Raw genomic sequence first — 8,138 nt, forward strand, 5'->3', positions numbered from 1 at the left:
AGCCTTCAAGTTTTATCTGGTTATTCAGGCCGCATCTGCTACCAGCTTACAGGCAGTCCTTAATTTATTGTGGGAAAATTTGCATTTTGGTTGCTGGTGCTCAGTTGTATTGCTTTTGGACAGCCTGACAGTTAAAACTACTTGTGCCTCTCAATGGAGGATAAGGCATAGTGGGAGCACACTTGTTTTTCAGTATACAATGCACCTGTAGGTGGTGGCATAACCTGACCGGCAAGACTTTGTGTCCCTTGAGGGAGGCCAACTAAAGGATTTTTTACTGCTGGTAAAGAAATACCTTTTTATTCTTAAGTGCTTTGTTTTCCCTGTACAGAAGTTAGTAGGAGCTTGGTATACAATTTCAAAGCAATACATACACACACTAGTTGCCTGGAAATCGTGATACTCCTAGGTCTCCCTTACAATCTGCTGGCATAGGTAAATTTAAAATAACCACCTTTTACTGTTGTGTGAAAAATCAACATTTCTTTAAATGTTTATATGTCCAGTGTGATGTAGCAAACATGCTAAACCAGTGAAGGAATTCTTTAAAACTGCTCACAATCTTGCAGCACACCGTTCTAAAATAAGAAACTAATAGGTTTACATAATGCAGCACACACATAGGATACCTGTTAGACCCCTTTCATACTGAAGTGGTTTGCAGGCGCTATTGCACTAAAAATAGCGCCTGCAAACCGACCCTAAACAGCTGCTGCTGTGTCCAGTGAGAAAGCCAGAGGGCTTTCACACTGGAGCGGTGCACTAGTAGGATGGTAAAAAAAATAAGTGTTGTCCCGCTAGTCACATCTTTGGAGCGGTGCCACTGGCAATGCGCCTCTGCAGAGGTGGTTTTAACCCATTCTTGGCCGCTAGCAGCCAAATAGCGCCGTGAAATTGGTGGTAAAACGCCTCTAAAAAATGTCAGCGCTTTACTGCTGATGCACCTCCTGCCCCAGTGTGAAAGGGGGCATTAAAGGTGGTTTATTCTTCCAAAGAAAATACACCTGTGCACACTGGTACTGACTAGTATGCCAATGTTTCTCTTCTCCCTCATTCAGCTAATGTGATACCAGTGCTGACAGGGTCAAACAAGGATGCTATGCAGGTGCCAGATATCGCCGGTTAAGGTGTCAACAGCTACAAAGCTGTAATGGTGCACAATGAAAACCTGTAGTGTTGTGTTACTAAAAGGCTGGCTTGTATACAATCTTTGGGTAATTTTTAAAGCGGAGTTCCCGGCCACAATTTCACTTTTTAAATATAAATACCCGTAATACACAAGCTTAATGTATTCTAGTAAAGTTAGTCTGTAAATTAAGGTCCGTTTTGTTAGGTTGTTACAGCATTTAGACACTTTATAAAATAGAAATTGACTGGGGCCATCTTAAGTGTGGGCATCATGAAGCCAGACTGTATGACTTGCTGGATTTCAGCCTTGCACATGCTCAGTGCTGCACAAGCAGTGTAATAGGTTTCAGATCAGGTTTCAGCACCTGTACTGTCCAAGTCACATGATTCTTCGAGACTGGGGAGTGCACAGAATCCTGGAAAATTACACCCACTACATTCCCAGGTGTAGGTTAGGAAGCTTAAGCACCTAGGTGCAGGAAGAGGGAAGAATAACTATTCTGCCTAGCAACAACACTTTGAAGGAATCTAAAAAAAAAAAAAATTCTTAAAGGACTAATGACATTTTTTTTTTTAAACTACTGATGTAATGTTATATTTATGGGTGGAACTCCACTTTAAGTGTTTTGCCAAGGCAACCCTGTGGGAAATATGAAGGCACCCTGTTTGATCAAGGCTGTAATAAACACTAGCTCTTGAGAATGCTTCAAAAGCACTATGGTATCCTGCTTTAGCTGGAAAGGAAATAAAATGCATTCAGATGAATATATTTTAAAATCAAATTAGTATAAAATTGGATGGATACAGCTTTTCTTAATCACAAACTGCCCCCCTTATACTACACCAAGGTATAAAGAAATATATTGACTTTCCAACATAGAGCCTAGGAGTGATTTTTTTTTTTTTGGGGGGTCAGTCATCCTCATAGTAAGGTATAATTATGCCAAGTGTATATATTAAGTGCATATACAATACACAAGTCACATATCCCTGATACTCCACCTTTTAAAACAAACCAAATCATTCAGTGCATCATTAGAGTGAGTCGGTTCTTTTAGTCCTAAACTTTAACACATTAACCACTTGCCAACCAGCTGCCGCAGTTTTACTGCGGCGGCACGGCTAAGCGAAACGACATTCGTTTCATACAAAGTACAAACAGCGATCTGTCCATTTCCCCTAGTAAGTCCCATTCATTCATTCCTCCCCCCCAGAGGGAACACAAATAACCCCTTCCATGCCAGTGACATTTTTATAGTAATCAGTACAATTTTTTTTGTTATAGCACTGATCGCTGTAAAATTGTCAATGGTCCCAAAAGTGTCCGATCTGTCCGCCATAATGTTGCAGTCCTGATTTAGAAAAAATAAATAAAAAATCACCATTATTAGTGTAAAAAAAAAAACAACATAATTCTATCCCCTATTTTGTAGATGCTACAACTTCTGCGCAAACCAATCAATATGCGCTTATTGTGATTATTTTTTTTTTTTTTTTTTTTAAACCAAAAAATAGGATTTTTTTTTTGTACTCACCGTAAAATCCTCTCTCTTTTCGTCCATGGACAGACACAGCCTTCTCAAATCTTGACATATGGGACATCCCCAAGCAGTGTCAAAAAAATGAGGGGTGGGAACAGTATCAAAACCAACTAACTTCAGCCCCCAAACAAGCAGAGCTCCTCAACGGAAAAGTTGCAACTTTAAACAGACGCCTGCAAAACCTTGCATCTGAAGATGCACTCACATCAACCTAAACGGACGACCAAGTCGCCACCTTACACACCTGTGCGCTTGATGTCAGAAAGCACCAATTGCCCTGGATGAATGTGCTGTGACCGGAAAGGGAGGCACCCACCCCCACCCCTTAAGGGCATAGGCCTGTATCACAGTCTCCCTGATCCACCAAGAAATGGTGGCCGACAAGACCGCCAGGCCCTTTTGTGGACCAGACACGAACACAAACAGTGAGTCAGACCTCCGAAACTGAGTCGTAGCAGACAGGGGCACGTACCACGTCTAAAGTATGGAGCGCAGTCTCTCTGGGATGCGACGGCCAAGGACGGAAGCACAATGTCCTCATTCAAGCGGAAGGCCGGAACTATCTTCGGAAGGAAAGAAGGCCGTGGGCGTCCCACATCTTTATCCTCATGGAGGAGGAAGTATGGTGACTTGCCAAACAAGGCTGCAAATTCAGAAACCCTTCTGACAGATGTAATGGCCACTAGAGGAATCTCTCTGATATTTTCAAAGGGAGGTTCCTGAAGAACCAAGAGCACCAGATTCAAATGGAGGAAGCGGTGGTCTAATAGGGGGAAGTACATGACAAACCCCCTGCACAAAAGGTACCTACCAGGGAATGGGCCTCCAAAGGCTGTTGAAAGAACACAGCCAAGGCTGAAATCTGCCCCTTAATGGTGCTTAAGGCAAGTTTCTGATCTACTCTACGCTGTAGAAACAGCAGGACCCTGGAAACCAAATACGTCCATGAACGCCACCCCATCTCTTCGCACATAGAGATGTAGGCCTTCCAGGCGCGATTGTAGATCTTCCTGGAAGAAGAGTTCCGTGCCCTCAGCATGGTTGAGATGACCGAATCCAAAAGACCTCAGTACCTGGCTTTCAAAAGCCATCGACTGTAAAGCAGGATAAAGTATGGGACCTTGAGACAGACGGTCCTTCCGCATTGGCAGTCGCCAGGTTGCATCCGCCATCAGGCGCACAAGGTCAGCGTACCAAAGACACTGGGGCCAATCTGGAGCGATTAGAATCACCTCAGTCCCCACTTTGCGGAGCCGATGAGGAAGCAACTTCAGTTGGGGGGATAGGCATAAATGAGCCAATACCAACCCCACGAGGCCACCAATGCGTCTGCCCAGGGATCTCTGAACCCGGCCATGAATCTTGACACCTTGCGATTGCGTTGAGATGCCAGGAGATCCATCATGTTTGGCATGCCCCACCTCCAGATGTAATGACCATTCCCCTTGGTCCAGCATCTGGCAACTCAGATAGTCCGCCTGCAAGTTTTCTACGCCGGAATGTAGATGCCTGACAGAGCCGGTGTGCTTCTTTCCACCCACCACAGGATGTGAGCGACCTCGGACGCTGCAGCTGAACTTCATGTTCCCCCCTGATGGTTGACATAAGCCACTGCCGTTGCGTTGTCCAACTGGATCCTGATCGGGCGTCCTTGTAACCTCCTCGACCACAAGGAGAGGCACAGTCTGATTGCCTGAAGTTCCAGGACATTGATCGGCAGACGGGATTCGTCCAGAGTCCAGCGACCCTGAGCCGGGGATCTCAGCCACCAACTCAGAAAGGCCCTGACCAGGTGACTCACCGGAATCTGACAATCCAGATACAATGGAGATGTGTTCCATTTGGACAGAATCTCCTTCTGCAAGACTCGAGTGTGGAATTGGGCATACGGTACTGCCTCAAAGGAGGCTACCATGAGGCCCAGGACTCGCATGCAAAAAACAGAGAGACGACCAATTGTGGGATATTAACAATTTCACCACCATCTGGAGTGTCTGCAATTTTTCCAAAATGAAGGAATACTTTCGCCTCTGCGGAGTCCAGAATCAGCCCTAAACACTAAGTCAGTATCAGGACCAACTTCTGAATGTTTAACACCCAACTGAATTCTCTGAGGGGCTGACTGGCTATATAGACACATCTTCCCCTAATTCTGAGCCAGAAGCTGCTCTCAAAAGAAGATCGTCTAAGTCAGTGTTTCCCAACTCCAATCCTCAAGACACACCAACAGGTCATGTTTTCAGGATTTCCCTCAGATGAAACGGCTTTGGTAATTACTAAGGCAGTGAAACTGATCAAATCACCTGTGCAAAATAATGGAAAGCCTGAAAACATGACCTGTTGGTGTGCCTTGAGGACTGGAGTTGGGAAACACTGGTCTAAGTAGCCCACAAAAGCAATGCCTCGCTGTCTCGGCAAAGCTAGAATCGGGGCGAGCACCTTGGTGAAAACCCTCAGTGCTGACACTAGGCCAAAAGGGAAAAGCCACAAATTGATAGTGGTCCTCGCCGATTGCAAAGCGCAGAAACCTCTGGTGCCTTGCGCAGATTGGGTCATGCAAGTATGCGTCCTTGGACACCAGAAAGTCCCCCGGATGGAGCGCAGCAACCACCGAACCTTTACAAAGGCATTTAAGGCTTTGCGGTCCAAGATTGGACAGACTCTGTCCTTCTTTGGGACCACAAACAAATTCAAATAAAATCCCTGAAACCTCTCGTTCAGTGGTACAGGTAAATCACTCCACACCTTAGCAAATCTTGCACTGCCCCCAATAGGGCAGACCGACGAGGCAGAAGAATAGAGAGATTTGAGGGACAGAATCTCTATCTTGTACCCCAAAGTGACCACCTCCGCTGAGAGCAGGGAGAACCACCGGGCTGTGAACCTGCAAAGTCATCTCCCCACCCACGAATCGGGCGGGGGCAAAACTTCTTGCAGTGGCAGGCTTATTCGGCTTGCGCACCCAGGGACGCTTCTGTCCCCCCAGCAGGCCCTTTGTCAGCTTGGGAGGGTCTACCCGCAGACCCCGACTGATGAAAATGCCACTTCTGCTTCCCCTTAGTGGACTGAGGGAGAAGAGTGCTTTTACCTCCAGTGACATCCTTGATAATGTCATCCAGCGAGGTACCAAAAAGCCTCCCACCTTTTAAGGGCAAGTCTGCCAGGGCTTTCTTAGAAGCCTGGTCAGCGGACCAGAATTTTAGCCAAATTAGGCAGCGCAGTACCACCACAGAAACAGAGGCACTGGAGATTAAGGGGGCTGTATCCAGAGTGGCATCACAGACATACACAAGGCCCTGCACCAACTGGTCTGACAGTCTTACACACTCTGGAGGGAGCTTATGCTCCTCCACAGTCTGGTGCAATATCTTTGCCCATTCAGTGAGTGTCTGAGACATCAAGGTTGCAGCTAAAATAGGCCGCAACGCAGACCCAAGCATGGTGAACATGGACCTGCTCACCACCTCGGACCTCCCATCAGTATGGTCCTTAAATGCAGGGGTCCCTTCTACAGGGAGAGTGGTTACTTTATTCAACCGAGTGGATACCTGATCGGCAGGCCTAAGGGACCACAAAGGACTTCTGAGGCTTTTCCCATTCCTTATCTACGAATTTATCAAAGAAAGACACATAGGGAAACACCTTTACAGAGCGGTTCGATTTGTGCGAGCCAAAAGACTGACCCCTCCGTGGACACCTCAGCTGCACCTTCCAGCAGGAGAGAGTCCCTTGCAGCATTGACAAGTACACTAACAAGTGCCCCATTTTGCACTGACCCGGACGAGGGGTCCTCCTCACAAGGAAGGTCCAGGTCCGCATCTTCTGACAACCCAGAACCGGGGTCCTGTGCTGCAGCTAGGCCCAGGTCTGAGTCAGAACATTCCCCGGGGGAAGGGGGGCACTTTTTACCCCCCCTTATGCTCGCAAGCCGCTTCCATCCTGGCAACAAATGAGGGGGGGGGGGGGGTTACCCAGGGAATCACCAAAAGGGCGCGACCATAAGAAAATGGCTGCCCGAGCACCGCGATGAGGACGAGAAAGCAGAGGCATGGACTTCCTGTGAGGACCTGCTGGTGCGTCCCTGACAGACCTACAACAGAGTTGGAGTAGCTGTCGGCCCAGTCCACTGTGAGTGACAGCAAGCAGCCCAGTCATATGTGGACCCTGGAGCAAAAGCTCACCGGCCGCCCCTGAAGCATGTCATGGCCGACCCAGCGCGTAGCTAAGGACTGCTCACACTCGCTGGCCGGACTGGGGTGACTACAAGGATCTATAATATCCAGCCTGTCACCCAGCCGACAGTTGATAGAAGAATGGCAAATATAAAATAATTTTTTTCTAGGACTCTGGGCCCAAAGGGAGCCACGTCCTTCTCGGCTAGGCAGAAGAAAAAAAAACAGAGCTGCTGACTGCAGGGCAGAAGGTTATGTCTGGAGGGAACGCCGCCTGGGCGGGGCTGTTCAACTCTGTTTAAAGCAGGGGTCTTCAAACTACGGCCCTCCAGGTGTTCAGGCACTACAATTCCCATCATGCCTAGTCATGTCTGTGAATGTCAGAGTTTTGCAATGCCTCATGGGATTTGTAGTTCCGCAACAGCTGGAGGGCCATAGTTTGAGGATCTCTGGTTTAAAGTAACATGTGTTTAAATATCTGCGTAGTCCTCTCCTATGAAAGGGAACATAACCCATATGTCAAAACTTAAGAAGGCTGTGTCCATCCATGGGCGAAAAGAGAAATATGTAGAATACATTTTGGTCTAAACTGAGGGAAAACCCATTTAAAAAAAAAAAAAAAATATATAAAAATATAAACATTGGGATAGTATAGCAAAAACTAAAAAAAAAAAAAGTTTTCAAAAATTGTCGCTGTTCTTTTGTTTATAGTGCAAACAAAAAAAACGTAGGTGATCAAATACCACCAAGAGAAAGCTCTATTTGTGCGAAAAAAAAGGAAGCAAATTTTGTTTGGGTACAGCGTCAATTTGTAAAAAGTGCTCTGGTCAGGAAGGGGGTAAAATCTTCCAGGGCTGAAGCAGTTAACCAAATTAATTAATTAATTAAATTAGAAAAAAAAAAAAAAAAGGGAAGTGTGAATGTTATGTGAAAACATATATGAATAAATCCCTAAAATAGTCTTTAAAATATTGTCAACAACAAAATGATATTTAAAATCTAAAAGATCAGCCTAAATAAGCAAGTCTAAAAACTATTATACTTTTCCTTTAAATCTGAACAAGTGAAAGGTGCACGATTTGATAAATGTTGCAAATAAACTGGTACATTTGTTACACCCATTTGGTGATGCATATGTCACTAGATCAAAGAATGTTGAAACCCCATTAGTCACAATTATTTATATTGGATAGATTCCAGAGTTACACTGCAAATGCCTGCATTAGACCTAGATGAGAACCTGGTCAACCTACACACAGCAATTAGTTTACAAGGGAGTTGAATTCTCCTTTTCTGG

This window comes from Rana temporaria, chromosome 3, assembly GCF_905171775.1.
Source record: "Rana temporaria chromosome 3, aRanTem1.1, whole genome shotgun sequence".
NCBI lineage: Eukaryota > Metazoa > Chordata > Amphibia > Anura > Ranidae > Rana > Rana temporaria.